The 23,527-nt window shown below is 44.5% G+C and overlaps 1 protein-coding gene across 4 annotated transcripts in view; it reads left to right on the forward strand.

The window, feature by feature from the left end:
• Positions 1–23,527, forward strand: part of OSBPL3 (oxysterol binding protein like 3) — a 254,094-nt gene that overhangs the window by 106,362 nt on the left and 124,205 nt on the right. The window contains exon 1 of one of the 4 annotated variants that reach the window (XM_040433630.1): positions 2,248–2,311. The exons of the other annotated variants lie outside the window; for them this stretch is intronic. The gene's annotated coding sequence lies outside the window, so the exon portion shown is untranslated. Of the gene's footprint in view, positions 1–2,247; positions 2,312–23,527 lie in introns of those variants that run through there. 4 annotated transcript variants of the gene reach the window in all.

Genomic DNA, 23,527 nt, shown 5'->3' on the forward strand with positions numbered 1-23,527 from the left:
GACAAAACAGAAGCGTTTTCTTCCGCTATTGAGATCCTATGACAGATCTCAATAGCGGAGTTGAAAACGCAGATGTTAAAGTAGCCTGATAGTGAGGCAGTTCTATGTGTCCTGGAATGTCCATGTGCTAAACTGTACATAGGCCGCACAGGAAGAAAAGGATAAAGTGTGGTTCTCATATCCTATCACTTTAAGATGCATCATGCCAGTAATCCATCAGGTTTCAAATATGCAGCGATCCGATCAGTGAAGAAGGATTGGAGAGGAGAGGACTTTATCTCTAAGATGTCGAGGTAGGAGTCTAGAAAGATTTATGAATTTGGGTCGTTGGCACCTTTGGGACTCTATTCGGAATTGGAAATTTTTGGCTTCTTATAAACGTGTCGGTGGCAGGTTTACACGACATGTCGATGCCAGGCTGTTTTCCAGCGCATCGACATGACCTGTTTCCTCCAACTGGCTCCAAAACATCCATGAATATATATCAAATTATTTATTAGTGGAGTCTGAGAGCAACGGTGGAGACTGACACACAGGTTAAGCAATAGGAGAAAGGAAGCTTTAGGAATGTAAGAGTACCGCCACACGCTCCATCCCTGTACAGCGCCTGCGCCGAACGCGCTCCCGCGAAACTTCAGGGCCAGGTGTGACTATGTATTCACTGCCTGGCCTGTCAGTCTTGGCAGTGGGTCTGCAGCATAGGAGACGGGGAGCGGGAACCTCTGGTGCATGCCCTCGTATTATTAAACGATTTCTACAGATTGCGACCAACAGCCCTACAGTCAGCTGACATGCGAACAGTGATAAATGTGGTGACGGATGCCCTTTAAAGGGAGCCTGTCACTATGAAAATGCAGGCAGCATGTTATAGAGCAGGAGGAGCTGAGCAGACTGATGGATCTTTATTTTCTGCTCATTCTGGCCTTTGAAGTCCAGGAGGCGGTCCTATCAGTGATTGACAGCTTTCCCTCTATGACTGTGTATACAGAGATAGCTGTCAATCACTGATAGGACCGCCTCCTGGACGTCAAAGGCCAGAATGAGCAGAAAATAAATGAATGAAATACAAATTAGGCTACATGCACACAAGTTTTTTGTGTCGTTTAGTTTTTTTTTTGCGGATAGGATGCGGACCCATTCATTTCAAAATAAACGTGTGCTGTCCGCGTCAGTATTTCCATTCCGTAGCCCTGCAAAAAAATAAAAATAGAACATGTCCTATTCTTTTCTGTTTTAGGCATTGTTACAACGGATGGCATACAGATGTCATCCGTTATTTTTTTGTTTTTGTTTTTTTGCGGATCTGCAATTTGCGGACCGCAAAAACATACGATCGTGTGCATGTAGCCTTAGGCCTCCTGCACACGAACGTGTGCACCCCGTGTCATGCTGCGGCCCGCAAAATGCGGCGAACACCGACCATGGGGCAGCCGCATTCACTTTAATGGGTCCGCGATCCTGCCGTTCCGCAAAAATATAGGACATGTTCTATCTTTTGCGGAAACAGAAGTACGGGACGAAAACCCCAATGGAAGCACTCCGTAGTGCTTTCCTTAGGGTTCCGTTCCGCATCTCCGGATTTGCAGACCCCATTCAAGTGAATGGGTCCGCATCCCTGATGCGGAATGCCCACGGAAACGGCCCCGGGTATTGCAGGTCCGCAATACGGCAACGGGCTGCGCACGTTCGTGTGCTGGAGGCCTTTTATGTAGATCAATCTGCCTCAGCTCCTCCTGCTCTATAACATGCTGCCTGCAGCTCAGACACCATGTTCAACATAAACAGGTTCCTTTAGATATAAGGGGAGAAAAGTGAAGCTATAAAAGTGAAAAAAGAATTGTTAGTGATTAGTAAATTGTTAAACCATATAGCGGTTTTGTAAGGCAGGAGTCATTTGGGGGGGGGGGGGGGGGCTTAGTTACCCATAGCAACCAATCAGATTCCACCTTTCATTTTCCAAAGGAGCTGTCCAAAATGAAAGGTGGACTCTGATTGGTTGCTATGGGCAACTGAGCCAATTCTACTTTACACCAGTTTGATAAATGACCCCCTTAGTTCTGGACATCTTTTGATATAATCCTTCAGTTCTCTTGCTAGTACTTCTAGCTGGATGGTATGTGACTGTACAAGCGGGCAGAGCCCAGGAAGCCGTGTATTGTCACCACTACTGTAGGTAACATGATGCCTGTTCTGACGCATTACAACACGTATAGGGTGGTGTATACTTGTGTGCATTTCCATATTGCTAGGCGACAATATACAAGCCGGAGAAAAAAGTCTTAGTGCTGCAGACATGCTTTGCCGGTGAGAGGTGAGTTTCTCTATTCTCCGTACTTTTCTCAGGTAGTCGATTATTGCGCTGAATAGGTTCCTGCGCTGGCGATACTTTGCTGGACCGGAGGCCGGGTTCTCCTGGCTGCTGATTAGCGAATGTTCTCAGCTGCTAACACGTGGGGTTTTCCCATTAGGATTAATGAAGAAATCTTAAACATGCTGCCGTTTAAAAAATAATAATAATAAAAAATAAAAAAAATCACAAAGATTTTTTAAATTCTTGACTTAACTTTGTGATTATTATTTTTTTTTAACTGCTTAAGCCTAATGGGAAAAAGCCCCATGTTAGCAATTGAGAACATTCGCTAATCAGCAGCCAGGAGAACCCGGCCTCAGGTCAGCAAAGTGACTTTAGTAATTTTTTTTAATTTTTAATTTTTTTTTTTTTTACTGCAGCATGTTTGTTTGTTTATTTATTTTTTCATTAATCCTTTTATAATTAGATTTTTTTGACCTCTACAGCATTTTGACTGACAAAGCACCAGCATATACCGCCATCATTTAGCATAAATAGCGTTCATTTTCTTTTTTCCTCTGAACAATTTTGCAAATGTAGATGGATGTCATTGCTTCGGTTTAATTTAGTGGCAGGACTGGACATAGAGAAAATAGGGAGACGTTTAAATGCATTAGAAAAACACATCAAGGTCAAAGGGTAGGTCCCTAGGTCGTGACCCCTTCTATTAGCTTTTGCAGAGAGACAAGGAGTAACTTCTGTCCTGGAGGACTCTGCTTGACCATATATTACATGTCATGTAATACCACATTTCTCCTATAGTGGCTAGAGTTGAGCGAACCTGCCTTTTGGCAGGTTCGGGTTTTAAGTCAATTACGTAATGGATTCCGTTCTCACGGAATCCGTAATGTAATTCAATGCCGGCATGCCGTACGGAATACTTTGAGGCATTCCGTTTTTCATGCCGTCATAATACAAGTGTATGGCGAGCAGAACGGAAGCCTCGGCGCTGGCCGTACACTTGTATTATGCGGCACTGAATTACGTGATGGATTTTGTGAGAACTCTAATAGTGGCAACTGCGGGAGAAATGTTGAGTCATCCACAGTGTTCCCCGTAGATCAGTTGGGTTTTAGTTGGGCTTCTGGTCCTGTGGTCAACGGCCATTTTGCAGCAGGTTTCCATTAAAGGGGTGTTCCACTGGTGCTGGCCCAGCTGATCAGAATAAGGGCTCGTTCACACAAACTTATTTTGCGTTCCGTATACGGGCCGTTTTCTGCGTTCTGCATACGGTCCGTATAAGGAGCCATTCCGTGTGCTTTCCGCATTTGCTGCTCCGTTCCGTGGCCCCGCAAAATGATGAGTCCTGTCCTATTGTCTGTTTTGCGGACAAGAATAGGCACTTCTATAATAGGCCTCCTGTTCCGTTCCGCAAATTGAGGAAGGCACACGGGCGCCATCCGTGTTTTGCGGATCCGAAATTTGCGTACCGCAAAAAAACGTCAGTCGTGTGAACGAGCCCTAATTGTAACTGTTGCAACCAAGCAGAATTCAATTTTGAAGATGCAGGTTTAAAGGAAGTCTGTCAGCAGTTTTGATCATGCTAAACTGCTGATGGCACTAGGCAGGGGCTGAGGAGAGCAGTACAATCATACCCTTTTTATGAAGCTTTTATTATCAGGAGCAGTGCGAATATGAAGTTTTATTGTGCCAGATTCTACTCCTGGAAATACCAAGGCCGGAGCTTCACTGTGAAGTGTTCTGTGCATGCTACACAGCCCTTCCCCTACTATGAGTGACTACTGTGGCGTCCAAATCAGGCAAAGAGTAAATCTGTTACTTAAAAGTAAACTAAAGCTTCATATTCACTCTGCTCTTGATTAGAACCGCTCAACAAAAGGTATGTGTGTAGTGCTCTCCCCAGCTAACTAGTTGTCCCATCTGGACATTTATGGCATATTGATAGAATAGGCCATAAATGTCCTTTAGGTTCAGATCATACCTCTGGGACCCACTACTATCTCAAGAAAGGGGACCTCTGTGGATAGAGATCAAGCTGCGCATGCAGCTTTTGCACAATATTCTAATTTTGCACAATATTTTGCACGATATTCTAATTTTTCGGGTTTCACCTGTACCTGACACCTTAGAAAGTTCTCATGGAGTTGTTAAGCAGGTTAGTTTTCATTTGTGGGCGCGTCATCCATACCGGTTTCACTCCTTTTTGTCATTTTGGTATCTAGGGTGCACAAGTGATTCACAAATAACTGAGAAGTTATTTCTCTGTCTGCACAGTATTTAAAGGGACGGTGTACATTTTTCTGGTTGTACTTTTTAGGATGTGTTTTTTTTTTTTTTTTTTTTTATAAATATGAGGGAGTAGTAAGATACCATTTGACTTTTTTTTTTTATATTTACAGTATGTGTCCCTCCAAAATTCTTCTGGTACTTCCCTCCAGATATAACCGTTTAACGGTAGTCAAAGCGGGACTAGTCTTCTCATGTATCCGGTGTTCAGAGTGTAAGCCGCTATAGGGAAATCCTGTGTGGTTTCACATAACACGTTTTCAGGAACTGAACTGACCGAATTGATTTGCAGTAAAAAAAAAATCATACGCCCTGTGCACGCGGTTCTGCTTTCTGTTTCTGTTCGACAGTTTTACAATAATATGTTGATGGGATGCTTTAAAGGATTTTGACATTGATGGCCTGTCCTCAGGATACGCCATCAGTAGGGGTCCGACACTGCATCCCCACTGATCGCCTGTTTGTTGAAACTCTGGCGTTGGGAACTGCTGTGCAGGGCTGGGTGTAGACCAAGTGGGGCCCCAAATCCTGAAATATCGGACTAGCAGTCTGACAGAACCTTGTAGGCACGGACAGCGGTTGCAACCACAGCAGCTGACTGTAGAATGCCACATCATCTATTTAGCCTGTCCAGTGTAAGGCCTTGTTCACACCTCAGTTATTTGGTCCGTTTCGATCAGGTATTGTGAGCCAAAACCAGGTGCGAGGTCAAAAACACAGAGCAGGTGCAGATCTCTTCATTATACCTTATGTCTGTGTAACCTCCACTCCTGGTTTTTGGCTCACAATCACCGATGGAAATAACTGATCAAATAACGGATGTGTGAACAAGGCCTAAGCTGCTGATCCTGCAGCCTCTTTGGGTATGTTCACACAGAGTATTTTCTGTGCTTAAAAAAACCTAATGCAGAATCTGCATCAGGTTATTTTTGGGTGTGTGTGTGTTTGTTTGTTTTTTTACGCATTTTATAAAACAGTTTTTTTTATGCAGTTTTGGCATGGTTTTCATTCCTTACCATTTTCAATGGGAATTCTGGACACGGACCCCGCATTATGAATGGTCAGGGCACTTTTGGTTTCCATGGTGCAGTTTATAAAACCACAAGCTGAAAAAAAGGGGCTGTCCCATCCAGGCCCCTGAAGTGAAGGGGAGCACAATGCGCATGCACAGTCATCCTCCATTATACTATGAGTGTTCTGTAAATGGCTGATCACTGGCAACTCCTTAGCATTGGAGATAATGCTGCAAATGCACACTGTTATGGGGCATCTGTGGATGACACTGTTATGGGGCATCTGTGGATGACACTGTTATGGGGCATCTGTGGATGACACTGTTATGGGGCATCTGTGGATGACACTGTTATGGGGCATCTGTGGATGACACTGTTATGGGGCATCTGTGGATGACACTGTTATGGGGCATCTGTGGATGACACTGTTATGGGGCATCTGTGGATGACACTGTTATGGGGCATCTGTCACTGAGGTCTGGTGAGAGGGGGAGACTCTGCGGGAGGGGAACAGCAGCGGTCGCATACATTTTTTTCCAGAAGAGTAAAAATACTCCTTAACAATTTTAAGGGGTATTTTTAGCTGAAGAGTACGAATTGTGCAGAATATATATATATATATATATATATTTCGCGATCACTCAAAAACGCAACCATCGATTTCAACGAAACATCTTGTGGGGGGTCATACGCCCTTACACAGCAGCTGCATGGAGTTTGTATGCTCCAACAGTTTTTGCTACACACATATTGCTCTGTAACTAAAAAACTCATTAATCAATTTCTACTAAACTTGGTACATATATCACCTACTATCTGGGAAAGAATACTGTGGAGGTAACATGTCGGTACACAATGAGTTTCTGTCTGTTCTTTATGCGCGACCAAACGACTGGACCGATCTTCACCAAATTTGGAACACCTGTACATCAGGTGTCCTGGAAGGTTTTCAGCTCTCTAGGACGTACCGTTCTGGAGTTATTCCCCAAAAATGACCTGCATTAGCCAATACAAGCCTGCAAGTCTTTCTCTTCAGATCCCAACTGCCACACACACGGTCACATGTCCCTTATCAGCCAATAGAAGCTCGCAGGCCCTTAGTCTCCACATACACACAGTTTTACTCCAGGTTTCCATAACAACCCAGCCATTTTTCTTCACTGCTGTAGGTCAGCTTTACAGTAGGCTAGGGTTACAGGACAGATAAAAATAAAACGTTCTATGTGTAAAAGTCACAAACTAAGCAGCAGTCCTGAGAATAGGAGTCGATCCTCCCTCCTTATCACATGCAATCAACCAAACGAAAAGTCCAGGTCCGTGCTTCTAAGGAGATAGAGTTGGAAAACGCCTTGTTGAAGGAAAGCGCAGTTAATTCGTATCTGCATATAACAACATCTGAAATGTCGCTGCCCGACCCGGGTTTCGCCCAAAGGCTTCGTCAGGGGCTCTACATAGCTATGTGCCGGTGTCTATTTATACATCCAGGTAAGTACTTCCATGTCAGGTATTAACCCTAACACGTCCGGCAAGCCTCCTTATCAGGCCTTAACATCGGCAGTGATCCCATGTTATTTAGACTATCCTACATAGCAAACAATCAATTATAAATACACATATATAAAGAAACTATATAAAAAAAACTATATAAAAATTACATTCATAATAATGCATCATTTCTATAAATAACAGAGATGCGTAACATATACAATCACATGTCCAGGATAAAAAGAGTAATAATCATGCAAAAACAAGCAACAAACATTCTAATCAATAATCACATGCATAGGGAAAAATACCAGGATATCTTGTACATAGATAAGATAATAGCATATATTGCACAGGAGCCACAGGACAAAACCCTAATATATTCTAATCAAAGCCAAAGAAAGCTACATCGCTGCCCTAATGTCCCATTCTATATTAAGCCCCTTAGGTTGGAGACAATCAATATCAAAAATCCATTGAGCCTCTTTTTTATTTATCTGTTTGATTGGGTCGCCTCCTCTCCAGAATCGTGTCACTTTCTCCACACCTAGAAATTTGAGACCTGTCAGATTCTTTTGGTAAAACACTTTTGAAATGTGCTGAAACACTGAGTTTCTAGGCCTTTTTTAATATTTCTAATGTGTTCGCCAATCCTAGTTTTTAATTTGCGCAGGGTCCTCCCTACATAATACAAACCGCAGGGACGCTCTAGAATATATATGACCCCTGCTGTTTCGCAGGACATATTCCCTTTTATTCTGAATTCTTTATTGTCTGTCCCCACTATAACTTTATTGGCATTCCTGATCTTTTTGTCCGCACTAATTCTATTCTTGCACCCACTGCAAAAACCGCACCATGTGAATCGGTCCGTCTCAGCATTGGGTTTGGACTGTTTTCCAATATAGCTGTGCACCATTTTGTTCCTCAAGCTAGGTGCTTTTTTGAATAAACATAAAGTGCCTTTTATCATAGGGATGTAAGCCTTTGAATCAATATATTTATATTCCCAGTAAGCCATGAACAGGTTTGCAAAACTAGGTGCGAATTTCGAATTTAATACCGATTGAGATTGGTCTACATTGTGTATAGGGACGTAACGTCCACTGTCAGAAGGAAGGTATTATCGGTTAGTGCATTAAAATCCCGTAACAGGTCAAGCAGCTGTCCCGTATGATTGGAAACAAAACGGAGGTTAAGGAAGATAAGTATAAATTTGCTTTCCTGACTACCTATTCAACATTCTGCCCACAAATAAAAATAGTTATACAAAAAAATTGGGATATACAAAAAAATTATCCAGTCATTGGTGATTCTGTACCCAGTCGCCCCCCTTTCATATTCAAAAAAGCACCTAGCTTGAGGGACAAATTGGTGCACAGCTATATTGGAAAACAGTCCAAACCCAATGCTGAGACGGACCGATTCACATGGTGCGGTTTTTGCAGTGGGTGCAAGAATAGAATTAGTGCGGACAAAAAGATCAGGAATGCCAATAAAGTTAGTTACCTCTGGTAACTCAACCCCCCCCCTCCCTCCCCAGTATTAATAATTGGTGGCAGTGGCCACAGGGCCCCCCCCCCCCCCCATCATTGGTGGCAGTGGGCAGTTCCGATCGGAGTCCCAGCAGTGTAATGCTGGGGCTCTGATCGGTTACCATGGCAGCCAGGACGGTACTGAAGTCCTGGCTGCCATGGTATGTTAGTGAGCAGCATTATACTCGCGTGCCCTGTGGCCGCCGGCGCTCCTTCTCATAGGTCTGTACGGCACATTGCTAATGCTATAAGCATTAGCAATGTGCCGCATAGACAGAAGGAGTGACCGGCGGCCACGGTGCACATGAGTATAATGCTGCTCACTAACATACCATGGCAGCCAGGTCTTTAGTAGCTTCCTGGCTGTCATGGTAACCGATCGGAGCCCCAGCATTACACTGCTGGGACTCCGATCGGAACTGCCCACTGCCACCAATGCAGAGACTGAAGAACATTCCCGGCACCTGACCTCTGACAGGACGCTGTGATCCGCGCGATTAACCCCTCAACTGAGGGGTTAATTGCGGCGGATCGCAGCGTGCAGTCATAGGGGCCGGGATATGGCCGGCACATGAACGCTACGTTGGTATTCAGGCATTTATTGGTGGTGCAGTGGCCACAGTCCCTCCCCTCCTCCTCCTACTCTGTTCTTATTGGTGGCCAGCAGCAGCCGCGCACAGTGGGGAGGGAGGGACTCCCTCCTTCTCCACTGTGCCGACTCAGGAGAACATGGTGCGCGCCGAGAGCGTGATCATTCACTACCGCTCTGTGGTCATATCGCGATATAGGCGATATGCACAAAATCCATATCGTGGCACAAATTTATATTGCATATCGCCCACCCCTATTAGAAATATTAAAAAAGGCCTAGAAACTCAGTGTTTCAGCACATTTCAAAAGTGTTTTACCAAAAGAATCCGACAGGTCTCAAATTTCTAGGTGTGGAGAAAGTGACACGATTCTGGAGAGGAGGCGACCCAATCAAACAGATAAATAAAAAAGAGGCTCAATGGATTTTTGATATTGATTGTCTCCAACCTAAGGGGCTTAATATAGAATGGGACATTAGGGCAGCGATGTAGCTTTCTTTGGCTTTGATTAGAATATATTAGGGTTTTGTCCTGTGGCTCCTGTGCAATATATGCCATTATCTTATCTATGTACAAGATATCCTGGTATTTTTCCCTATGCATGTGATTATTGATTAGAATGTTTGTTGCTTGTTTTTGTTTGATTATTACTCTTTTTATCCTGGACATGTGATTGTATATGTTACGCATCTCTGTTATTTATAGAAATGATGCATTATTATGAATGTCATTTTTATATAGTTTTTTTATATATGTTTTTATATATGTGTATTTATAATTGATTGCTATGTAGGATAGTCTAAATAACATGGGATCACTGCTGATGTTAAGGCCTGATAAGGAGGCTTGCTGAACGTGTTGGGGTTAATACCTGACACGGAAGTACTTACCTGGATGTATAAATAGACACCGGCACATAGCTATGTAGAGCCCCTGACGAAGCCTTTGGGCGAAACTCTGGTCGGGCAGCGACATTTATATGCTGATTACTAGCGGTGCTTTATGTGAGTATAATAAAGCCTTTATTCTTTGACATATTCACGGGTACTGCACTATGTTGCTGATCTTTTGAAAGGTTACCCCTGCCCTGTGAAGTTTCGGTCGGCAGTGTGGCGTGTTCTTGTGGGGAAGTTTCAGCGTGGGATACGAATTAACTGCGCTTTCCTTCAACAAGGCGTTTTCCAACTCTATCTCCTTAGAAGCGCGGACCTGGACGTTTGGTTTGGTTGATAGGGCTACAGGACGACAATAAGTCGCACAACTACACTGCTACATGTGTCGCGCAACATTGATGTCGCACGCCAATTTTTATAATGATAGTCTATGGTGTTGCACTGTGACATGCTGCGACGCAACAGTCACAGAAAAATCCATTGTGCGACACCATAGCCTATCATTATAAAAATTGTTGCGACAAAATGTTACCAGCTTGATCCACTACACAATAGATAGAGCTACATAGTTCAGGCGCCATACTCCCAGTGCCGGAGCGACGAAAAATAAGCTGATCAAGCAATGTTGATCTCTGTGGCATTACTTTTGCCTCATTTTATGGAAATATATGCCATAAACAAAAAAAAAGGCATTTAAAAAATGCAAGGAAAAATGTTGCAACAAACGTATATGAAACCACCCTTAGGGTGACACTTCAGTTATTTCCATCAGTGATTGTGAGCCAAAACCAGATGTTGGTCAAAATCACAGAACAGAAGATCTTATAATTATACCTTATCTCTGAGTAGGCTTCACTGCTGGGTTTGGCTCACAACCGCTCATGCACATGGCCGTATTGCCCGTATTGCGGACCGCAACGAGCGGGTCCGCATTATACGGGCACCGGCCGCATACACTCTGTATGCAGACCCATTGAATTGAATAGGTCCTCAGTCCTCAAGATATGGTGCAGAGCGGTGAAACATATCTGAAGCCCAACGAAGGACTAAATAAAGCGCATCGGTGGGATTTCGGTACATGCCTTCTCACCTCCAAAAAAACGAACATGTCCTGTTTTTTGTTTTTTTTGCAGTGCGGGCCACCTCTTGTAGATTGTGAACCTATTCAAGTCAATGGATCCGCATCTGCAAACAGCATGCATACGGACGGTGCCCGTGCATTGCAGATAATGAGCCCCAACCGATGGAAATAACTGAAGTTTGATCTCGGCCTTAAGCCTCATGCACACGACCGTTGTTGTGGTCTGCATCCGAGATGCAGTTTTTGCGGCTCAGGTGCGGACCCATTCACTTCAATGGGGCCGCAAAAATGCGGACAGCACTCCGTGTGTCCGCCTCCGTTGCTCCGTTCTGTGGCCCCGCAAAAAATATATAGCATGTCCTATTCTTGTCCGTTTTGCAGACCAGAATAGGCATTTCTACAATGGGCCGCTTCTGTCTTTTGCAGATCCGCGGTTTGCGGACCGCAAAAAAACGGAACGGTCGTGTGCATGAGGCCTTGGGGTCCATTTACATGTCCGCAATTCTGTTCCGCATTTTGCGGAACGGAATTGCGGACCCATTCATTTCTATAGGGCTGCACAATGTGCTGCCCGGATCCGGAAATGCGGACCTGCACTTCCGGGTCTGCATTTCCTTTCCCAAAAAAAATAGAATGTCCTATTCTTGTCCGCAATTGTGGACAAGATTAGGCATATTCTATTGTAGTGCCGGCGATATGCGGTCCGCAAAATGCGGAACGCACATTGCCGGTGTCCGTGTTTTGCGGATCCGCAAAACACACACAGATGTGTGAATGGACCCTTAGGCCTCTTTCACACGACCGTGTTTTTTTTTTTGTTTTTTTTCGTTTACGGGCTGTTTTTTGCATTCCGTATACGGAACCATTCATTTCAGTGGTTCCGCAAAAAAAAAGGAATGTACTCCATATGCATTCCTTTTTCGTATTTCCGTTTTTCCATTCCGTTGAAAGATAGAACATGTCCTATTATTGCCCGCAAATCACGTTCCGTGGCCCCATCCAAGTCAATGGGTCAGCAAAAAAAACGGAACACATACGGAAATGCATCCGTATGTCTTCCGTATCCGTTCCGTTTTTGCTGAACCATCTATTGAAAAGATTATGCCCAGCCCAATTTTTTCTATGTAATTACTGTATAATATATATGCCATACAGAAAAACGGAACAGAAACGGAAATAAAAAACGGAACAACGGATCGGTGAAAAACGGACTGCAAAACACTGAAAAAGCCATACGGTCGTGTGAAAGAGGCCTTACTGGTCAATAGTTTTGAAATTATTTGGCAGTGGACCATAAGGCGGAGCCGAAGACAAAGCCATGAAGAAAAGTTTCTGCTGCATCAGGCCTGCTATGTTTCCTTTATGCCAGTCTCAAACAAGAGTGTTCCCTGCTCGAAACACGTTCCATATGGGAGCGTGAACTCCTGTAGTGGACTCTGCTCCTTTGACTATACTGCACAGCGTTAGGCCTCATGCACACGACCGTTTTTTTTTAAGGTCCGCAAAAACGGGGTCCGTAGGTCCGTGATCCGTGACCGTTTTTTCTTCCGTGGGTCTTCCTTGATTTTTGGAGGATCCACGGACAAACGGATCCGTCCTGAATTACAGTGCAAGTCAATGGGGACGGATCCGTTTGACGTTGATACAATATGGTGCAATTGCAAACGGATCCGTCCCCCATTGAATTTCAATGTAAAGTCAGGAGTCCCTTTTTATAGGATCGGAGTTTTCTCCAATCCGATGGTATATTTTAACTTGAAGCGTCCCCATCACCATGGGAACGCCTCTGTTAGAATATACCATCGGATTTGAGTTAGATCGTGAAACTCAGATCCGACAGTATATTCTAACACAGAGGCGTTCCCATGGTGATGGGGACGCTTCAGGTTAGAGTATACTAAAAGAACTGTGTACATGACTGCCCCCTGTATTTAAATCATTGGTGGCCAGTGCGGCCGGCCCCCCCTCCCTCCCCTGTAGTACTGTAGATTCATTGGTGGCCAGTGGGCCCCCCTCCCTCCCCCTCCTAATTAAAATCTCCCCCCCTATCATTGGTGGCAGCGGAGAGTACCGATCGGAGTCCCAGTTTAATCGCTGGGCCTCCGATCGGTAACCATGGCAACCAGGACGCTACTGCAGTCCTGGTTGCCATGGTTACTTAGCAATTTTTAGAACCATTATACTTACCTGCGAGCTGCGATGTCTGTGACCGGCCGGGCGCTCCTCCTACTGGTAAGTGAAAGGTCTGTGCGGCGCATTGCTTATAGCACAGACCTGTCACTTACCAGTAGAAGGAGCGCCCGACCGGTCACAGACATCGCAGCTCACAGGTAAGTATAATGCTTCTAAAAATTGCTAAGTAACCATGGTAACCAGGACTGCAGTAGCGTCCTGGTTGCCATGGTTACCGATCGGAGCCCCAGCGATTAAACTGGGATTCCGATCGGTACTCTCCGCTGCCACCAATGATAGGGGGGGGGGAGATTTTAATTAGGAGGGGGAGGGAGGGGGGGCCCACTGGCCACCAATGAATCTACAGTACTACAGGGTAGGGAGGGGGTGCCGGCCGCACTGGCCACCAATGTGTTAACTACAGGGGAGGGAGGGGGGTGTGCCCCCTCCTCCCTGGCAGCACATGATCTCTTACAGGGGCTATGATCCGCACAATTAACCCCTCAGGTGCAGCATAGAAATTAATGCATCAGTGTGCCGCCCGCAAAAAGTGCAGATAGGACACCTGATATAGTCATGTGATGGGCATAAGGTCCTTTTGGACTCAATTTGTATATTCCCGAAATCAATGCGGTCAAGATTCTACAGGGATGTATAGCAGGTTGGTGCTAGGACAGACTGGTACCCCTTTGAAAGACCACGTGTGACCACTGCAACCTACATATAGTGCCCATAGAAGCTGATCTCAGTTCTCCACCATCAGGAGGTTTTTGTTGCTCCAGTATAAGTGTTGTATGTATATGTGTGTGTGTGTGTGTATATAGATAGATATATATAAATATCTATTATTTAATTATTTAATTATTTATATAAAAAGTAAGCGGCGGCACTGGAAACAAGCAATATGGGTGCTATGTCCAGGGATATTGCTGCTTACCCCAGATGTACAGGAACGAAGAAAGGACAGCACTCCAAGTAAAAATGTACTGGTCTTTAATCACCCATGCAGATGGGTGATTAAAGACCAGTACATTTTTACTTGGAGTGCTGTCCTTTCTTCGTTCCTGTACATCTGGGGTAAGCAGCAATATCCCTGGACATAGCACCCATATTGCCTTTGTTTTCCAGTGCCGCCGCTACTTTCCCTTTTCATATATATATATATATATAAATATATATATATAAATATATATATATATAATATATATTAATAAAAAATTTGGTATAGGTCCCTCTCTGATGCTGCAGCCATGAAATACAGAGAAATAGGGGATGTGCCCATAAAGTAGGTGCCTTTTTAAATATGCCTCTTTTTTCATTAAACATGTCATTATCCCTGGTGACTACAGCCTTTTCATCACCTATTTACTGACCTGTGGGAACTATTCCCAGGTGCGGCATGCTGTACAATAGAGCCAGGTGATCTCTTTATCTCCATATAGATCACCATGTCCAGGGCAGCGCCAGTACAACATAAAAGTTGTCATTATTCGGGGTCCCCACTTAGGAAGGTCATCATATTTCTTAAAAATAGCATTTGGCAACCATATGCCATTAATTGACGTAGGGTTTCAGCAAAATTTTGTGACTATGACTCAGCACTTGGGCAGACTAAGTGCTGTAGCTCCGTAAGGGCTCATGCGCACACATACAGTACATAATTTTTATTTTATTTTTTCCACATCCATTTCCGGTCCATATGCGGAGCCATTCATTTCAATGGGTCTGCAAAAGAAACCCAAAATGCTTGTATGGCCGCAAGAAAATAGAAAATGTCCTATTATTGTCCACGTTACGGAGAAGGAGAGGGACTGTTCTATTAGGGGCCGGCCTTCAGTTCAGCAAAATAACGGAATGCACACGCGGTATTATGTGTTTTGTGGAGCCGCAATTTGCGGACCGTGAAACCCCCAGCGGTCGTGTACATGAGCCCCAAGACCAATTTTGTATTCAGTCGGTGAAGTAAGCTCCATGTGACAGCAGCGTTCCCTGGACTGAACACTGCTCCTGTGACACGGTCTCACTGCATTGGAATGACTTATAATGCTGTGTGTTTCTGCCTGTCAGCATGTGTACTGTCCTTGTACTAACATGTCCGAGGTGTCCACAGTCCTGATCAGGCAGTGCCATCAGCTGCTGCTTATTAGCATCAGCTCTTCTCTTTCTAATGGTGGACCAGCAGAATTTTGTAAGCTGTGTGAATGGAGAAAAGTGACAAGAAATGACTCTCCGAAGCAAAGGACTGTAAATTTGCTCAACTTTTATGTGGATTTGAAATGAGATTTAATAGCAGAGTGACGCGTCAGGCTGTTTGGCCTGCTTTACACTATGTAGGCTCAGACCTTGTGTGGCCGCACCACATCCTCAGAATGACAAATGCTGTCACGATAACGGCCACCTTGTTTCCTGTTAGAAACCGTTCTAGTCGAGGTCCTAGATCTACTTCTGTGATAATAAATAACGATACCACACGTAAAAGCCAGAGAGTATAGAAGTCATTGAGGAACTTCACAGTAAGCCGGGAACAAGGTTTTAAAGGGGTTATTGGGGAATTTGAATAGATCATCAGGATCAGATCGGCGAGGACCCAGACCCCCGCCGATCAGCTCTTAGAAGAGGCAGGCGTCCCGTGAGCAAGGTCATGTGACGCCACCATACATCCGAGTCATATGGCCTAGTTGCAGCTCAGCCCCATTCAAGTCACTGTGCTTGGAAAGCTGCCAGGAGCCTGCTGATCGGCGGGGGTGACGGGACTCGGGGCCCCTACTGTGATCATCATCAATTCCTGGATAACCACTTTAAAGCTATCACGAGCGAGTTTTCCGTCCGGATGCGATGCATGTAGCGAACGGATGGCGTCCAGGCTGAATTCCTGACCCATTCATTTTAGAGTCTCTGCAGCATGATCAACCCTATTAAACCAGGCATACTGCCTAGTAGGGTTCATCATACTAACTAAAACTGTACCTTTCTTTGGTCTAGAAACACACTTGGAAGTCCAGCTCTAATCAAAGTATAGAAGAAATCCCAGCAGTCGTGTCTTGACAATTAGTTATGATGTTTTATTGCATCAAATCAATGTGTCCTACAACAAGGACGCGTTTCGGCAAGCATGCCTTTGTCAACAGGTGATAAAGGCATGCTTGCCGAAACGCGTCCTGGTTGTAGGACACATTGATTTGATGCAATAAAACATCATAACGAATTGTCAAGACACGACTGCTGGGATTTCTTCTATACTTCAAGTGGAGATTGCTTCTATCCCGCGTGGCGTGCACTGAGTGCGTTCTGCTGATTCATTTTCCAGCTCTAATCAAAACCAGGGGAACTTTATTTCAGCGGTTTTAAAAACTTTCTGTTACAGGAAATGAAGTATTGTTTACGTGTTTCAGACCACCTCTATTCTGGGTCCTTTCTTTGTCTGTATTCTATATAGCTGCAGAGTTCTGCGTTTTAGGTTAGTTTCACACTAGCGTTTTTCTCAGATCCAGCAGGCTGTTCTGGCGGAGAACTGCTGGCTGTCTGTAACCAGCATTGCCGGCAGCTACAGGATGCGTCCGCCCCATTAACTATAATGTATAAGATCCGGCTGCAACCGCGCAAATATGTCAAGGATAGTCTACAGAAAAAAAGTTTTGGCTAAGTTATGGTTAAAAAATAATAATTTTGCTTGGGACTATAAAGGCAATCGGTCACCAGGGTTTATGCTGCACAGAGTGCAGGACTTAGGGCCCCTTTCACACGGGCAAGTTTTCCGCGCGGGTGCAATGCGGGAGGTGAACGCATTGCACTTGCATGAATCCGGACCTATTCATTTCTAGGGGGCTGTGGCACATGGAGCGGTGATTTGCACGCATCACTTGTTGCGTGAAAATCGCAGGCATGCTCTATTTTGTGCGTTTTTTACGCAACGCAGGCCCCATAGAAGTGAATGGGGCTGCGTGAAAATCGCTACGGATCCGCAAGCAAGTGCGAGATGCGGTGTGATTTTTCACGCACGGTTGCTAGGAGACGATCGGGATGGGGACGCCGATCATTATTATTTTTCCCTTATAACATGGTTATAAGGGAAAATAATAGCATTCTTAACCACCTCAGCCCCCAGTGCTTAAACACCCTGAAAGACCAGGCCACTTTTTACACTTCTGACCTACACTACTTTCACCGTTTATTGCTCGGTCATTGCAACTTACCACCCAAATGAATTTTACCTTCTTTTCTTCTCACTAATAGAGCTTTCATTTGGTGGTATTTCATTGCTGCTGACATTTTTACTTTTTTGTTATTAATCGAAATTTAACGATTTTTTTTGCAAAAAAATGACATTTTTCACTTTCAGTTGTAAAATTTTGCAAAAAAAACGACATCCATATAGAAATTTTGCTCTAAAATTTATAGTTCTACATGTCTTTGATAAAAAAAAAATGTTTGGGTAAAAAAAAAAATGGTTTGGGGTAAAAGTTATAGCGTTTACAAACTATGGTACAAAAATGTGAATTTCCGCTTTTTGAAGCAGCTCTGACTTTCTGAGCACCTGTCATGTTTCCTGAGGTTCTATAATGCCCAGACAGTACAATACACCCCCACAAATGACCCCATTTCTGAAAGTACACACCCTAAGGTATTCGCTGATGGGCATAGTGAGTTCATAGAACTTTTTATTTTTTGTCACAAGTTAGCGGAAAAAAGATGATTTTTTTTTTTTTTTTTTTTTTTTCTTACAAAGTCTCATATTCCACTAACCTTGTGACAAAAAATAAAAAGTTCTATGAACTCACTATGCCCATCAGCGAATACCTTGGGGTCTCTTCTTTCCAAAATGGGGTCACTTGTGGGGTAGTTCTACTGCCCCTGGCATTCTAGGGGCCCAAATGTGTGGTAAGGAGTTTGAAATCAAATTCTGTAAAAAATGAGGAGTGAAATCCGAAAGGTGCTCTTTGGAATATGGGCCCCTTTGCCCACCTAGGCTGCAAAAAAGTGTCACACATCTGGTATCTCCGTACTCAGGAGAAGGTGGGGAATGTGTTTTGGGGTGTCATTTTATATATACCCATGCTGGGTGAGAGAAATATCTTGGCAAAAGACAACTTTTCCCATTTTTTTATACAAAGTTGTCATTTGACCAAGATATTTATCTCACCCAGCAGGGGTATATGTAAAAAGACACCCCAAAACACATTCCTCAACTTCTCCTGAGTACGGGGATACCAGATGTGTGACACTTTTTTGCAGCCTAGGTGGGCAAAGGGGCCCATATTCCAAAGAGCACCTTTCGGATTTCACTCCTCATTTTTTCCTGAATTTGATTTCAAACTCCTTACCACACATTTGGGCCCCTAGAATACCAGGGCAGTTTAACTACCCCACAAGTGACCCCATTTTGGAAAGAAGACACCCCAAGGTATTCCGTGAGGGGCATGGCGAGTTCCTAGAATTTTTTATTTTTTGTCACAAGTTAGTGGAAAATGCTTTTTTTTTTTTTTTTTTTTTTCATACAAAGTCTCATATTCCACAAACTTGTGACAAAAAATAAAAACTTCCATAAACTCACTATGCCCATCAGCGAATACCTTGGGGTCTCTTCTTTCCAAAATGGGGTCACTTGTGGGGTAGTTATACTGCCCTGGCATTCTAGGGGCCCAAATGTGTGGTAAGTAGGTAAATGACCTGTGAAATCCGAAAGGTGCTCTTTGGAATGTGGGCCCCTTTGCCCACCTAGGCTGCAAAAAAGTGTCACACATCTGGTATCTCTGTATTCAGGAGAAGTTGAGGAATGTGTTTTGGGGTGTCTTTTTACATATACCCATGCTGGGTGAGATAAATATCTTGGTCAAATGCCAACTTTGTATAAAAAAATGGGAAAAGTTGTCTTTTGCCAAGATATTTCTCTCACCCAGCATGGGTATATGTAAAATGACACCCCAAAACACATTCCCCAACTTCTCCCGATTACGGAGATACCAGATCTGTGACACTTTTTTGCAGCCGAGGTGGGCAAAGGGGCCCATATTCAAAAGAGCACCTTTCGGATTTCACAGGTCATTTTTTACAGAATTTGATTTCAAACTCCTTACCACACATTTGGGCCCCTAGAATGCCAGGGCAGTATAACTACCCCACAAGTGAGCCCATTTTGGAAAGAAGAGACCCCAAGGTATTCGCTGATGGGCATAGTGAGTTCATGGAAGTTTTTATTTTTTGTCACAAGTTAGTGGAATATGAGACTTTGTATAAAAAAAAAAAAAAAAAAAAAAAAAAAAGCATTTTCCACTAACTTGTGACAAAAAATAAAAAATTCTAGGAACTCGCCATGCCCCTCACGGAATACCTTGGGGTGTCTTCTTTCCAAAATGGGGTCACTTGTGGGGTAGTTATACTGCCCTGGCATTTTCCAGGGGCCCTAATGTGTGGTAAGTAGGTAAATGACCTGTGAAATCCTAAAGGTGCTCTTTGGAATATGGGCCCCTTTGCCCACCTAGGCTGCAAAAAAGTGTCACACATGTGGTATCGCCGTATTCAGGAGAAGTTGGGGAATGTGTTTTGGGGTGTCATTTTACATATACCCATGCTGGGTGAAAGAAATATCTTGGCAAAAGACAACTTTTCCCATTTTTTTTATACAAAGTTGGCATTTGACCAAGATATTTCTCTCACCCAGCATGGGTATATGTAAAATGACACCCCAAAACACATTCCCCAACTTCTCCTGAGTACGGCGATACCAGATGTGTGACACTTTTTTGCAGCCTAGATGCGCAAAGGTGCCCAAATTCCTTTTAGGAGGGCATTTTTAGACATTTGGATACCAGACTTCTTCTCACGCTTTGGGGCCCCTAGAATGCCAGGGCAGTATAAATACCCCACATGTGACCCCATTTTGGAAAGAAGACACCCCAAGGTATTCAATGAGGGGCATGGCGAGTTCATAGAAATTTTTTTTTTTTGGCACAAGTTAGCGGAAATTGATATTTTTAATTTTTTTCTCACAAAGTCTCCCGTTCCGCTAACTTGGGACAAAAATTTCAATCTTTCATGGACTCAATATGCCCCTCACGGAATACCTGGGGGTGTCTTCTTTCCGAAATGGGGTCACATGTGGGGTATTTATACTGCCCTGGCATTCTAGGGGCCCTAAAGCGTGAGAAGAAGTCTGGAATATAAATGTCTAAAAAATTTTACGCATTTGGATTCCGTGAGGGGTATGGTGAGTTCATGTGAGATTTTATTTTTTGACACAAGTTAGTGGAATATGAGACTTTGTAAGAAAAAAAAAAAAAAATTCCGCTAACTTGGGCCAAAAAAATATCTGAATGGAGCCTTACAGAGGGGTGATCAATGACAGGGGGGTGATCAATGACAGGGGGGTGATAAATGACAGGGGGGTGATCAATGACAGGGGGGTGATCAGGGAGTCTATATGGGGTGATAACCACAGTCATTGATCACGCCCGTGTAAGGCTTCATTCAGACGTCCGGATGCGTTTTGCGGATCCGATCCATCTATCAGTGCATCCGTAAAAATCATGCGGACATCTGAATGGAGCTTTACAGGGGGGGTAATCAATGACAGGGGGGTAATCAGGGAGTCTATATGGGGTGATCACCACAGTCATTGATCACGCCCCTGTAAGGCTTCATTCAGACGTCCGGATGCGTTTTGCGGATCCGATCCATCTATCAGTGCATCCGTAAAAATCATGCGGACATCTGAATGGAGCTTTACAGGGGGGTAATCAATGACAGGGGGGTAATCAATGACAGGGGGGTGATCAGGGAGTCTATATGGGGTGATCACCACAGTCATTGATCATGCCCCTGTAAGGCTTCATTCAGACGTCCGGATGCGTTTTGCGGATCCGATCCATCTATCAGTGCATCCGTAAAAATCATGCGGACATCTGAATGGAGCTTTACAGGGGGGTAATCAATGACAGGGGGGTGATCACCACAGTCATTGATCATGCCCCTGTAAGGCTTCATTCAGACGACCGGATGCGTTTTGCGGATCCGATCCATGTATCAGTGCATCCGTAAAAATCATGCGGACATCTGAATGGAGCTTTACAGGGGGGTGATCAGGGAGTCTATATGGGGTGATCACCACAGTCATTGATCATGCCCCTGTAAGGCTTCATTCAGACGTCCGGATGCGTTTTGCGGATCCGATCCATCTATCAGTGCATCCGTAAAAATCATGCGGACATCTGAATGGAGCTTTACAGGGGGGTAATCAATGACAGGGGGGTAATCAATGACAGGGGGGTGATCAGGGAGTCTATATGGGGTGATCACCACAGTCATTGATCATGCCCCTGTAAGGCTTCATTCAGACGTCCGGATGCGTTTTGCGGATCCGATCCATCTATCAGTGCATCCGTAAAAATCATGCGGACATCTGAATGGAGCTTTACAGGGGGGTAATCAATGACAGGGGGGTGATCACCACAGTCATTGATCATGCCCCTGTAAGGCTTCATTCAGACGACCGGATGCGTTTTGCGGATCCGATCCATGTATCAGTGCATCCGTAAAAATCATGCGGACATCTGAATGGAGCTTTACAGGGGGGTAATCAATGACAGGGGGGTAATCAATGACAGGGGGGTGATCAGGGAGTCTATATGGGGTGATCACCACAGTCATTGATCATGCCCCTGTAAGGCTTCATTCAGACGTCCGGATGCGTTTTGCGGATCCGATCCATCTATCAGTGGATCCGTAAAAATCATGCGGACGTCTGAATGGAGCTTTACAGGGGGTTGATCAATGACAGGGGAGTAATCAATGACAGGGGGGTGATCAGGGAGTCTATATGGGGTGATCAGGGGTGATCAGGGGTGATTAGGGGTGATCAGGGGCTAATAAGGGGTTAATTAATGATGGGGGGGGGGGGGTGTAGTGTAGTGTAGTGGTGCTTGGTGCTACTTTACTGAGCTACCTGTGTCCTCTGGTGGTCGATCTAAACAAAGGGGACCACCAGAGGACCAGGTAGCAGGTATATTAGACGCTGTTATCAAAACAGCGTCTAATATACCTGTTAGGGGTTAAAAAAAACACATCTCCAGCCTGCCAGCGAACGATCGCCGCTGGCAGGCTGGAGATCAACTCTCTTACCTTCCGTTCCTGTGAGCGCGCGCGCCTGTGTGCGCGCGTTCACAGGAAGTCTCGCGTCTCGCGAGATGACTCGTATATGCGTGACTGTGCGCAGCGCTGCCACCTCCGGAACGCGATCCTGCGTTAGGCGGTCCGGAGGTGGTTAACACAATGTAAAATAGGGCTGGAGGGGTTAAAAAAAATAATAATAATTAACTCACCTCATCCACTTGTTCGCGCAGCCGGCATCTCTTTTGTCTTCTTCTTTGCTGATCTGTGAGGAAACTGACCTGTGGTGACGTCACTGCGCTCATCACATGGTCCATCACCATGGTGATGGATCATGTGACAGACCATGTGATGAGCGCAGTGACGTCACCACAGGTCCTTTACCCAGGTCCAGAAGAAAAGAGAAGCCGGGCTGTGCGAACAAGTGGATTAAGGGGAGTTAAATTATTATTATTATTTTTTTAACCCCTCCAGCCCTATTTTACTTAGCATTCTGTGTTAAGAATGCTATTATTTTTCCCTTATAACCATGTTATAAGGGAAAATAATTACATCTACATAACCTTGAACCCAAACCTGAACTTCAGTGAAGAAGTTCAAATCTGGGTACCACATTCAGTTTTTTATCACGCGGGCGCAAAACGCATTGCACCCGCGCGGTAGAAACTGAACAACGGAACGCAATGCTGTCAAAACTGACTGAAATTGCGTACCTACTCGCGCGGGTTTGCCGCAATGCACCCGGGACGCATCCTAAACCAAAACGTCATGCCCGTGTGAAAGAGGCCTTAAACTTTTAAATAAAACATTTGATGTCATAGAGATATATCAAAGATTTTGATTGGTGGGGGTCTCGGCAGTCACAATCACTAGAACAAGGGGAGAGAAGCGCTCGCGTAGAAAGACTATGGGCCCTTTTCAGTTTCCCCTCCTGCAGCGAGGAGAGAGCGCGCTCTGTGACCGCTTCTTTCTCCTCGTTCTAGCAGTCGGTGGCGGTCTCAGCACTTAGACCCCCCACTGATTTAAACCTTTGATATGTAACTGACATACCAAAAGTTG

Source organism: Bufo bufo, chromosome 5 (genome assembly GCF_905171765.1).
Source record: "Bufo bufo chromosome 5, aBufBuf1.1, whole genome shotgun sequence".
NCBI lineage: Eukaryota > Metazoa > Chordata > Amphibia > Anura > Bufonidae > Bufo > Bufo bufo.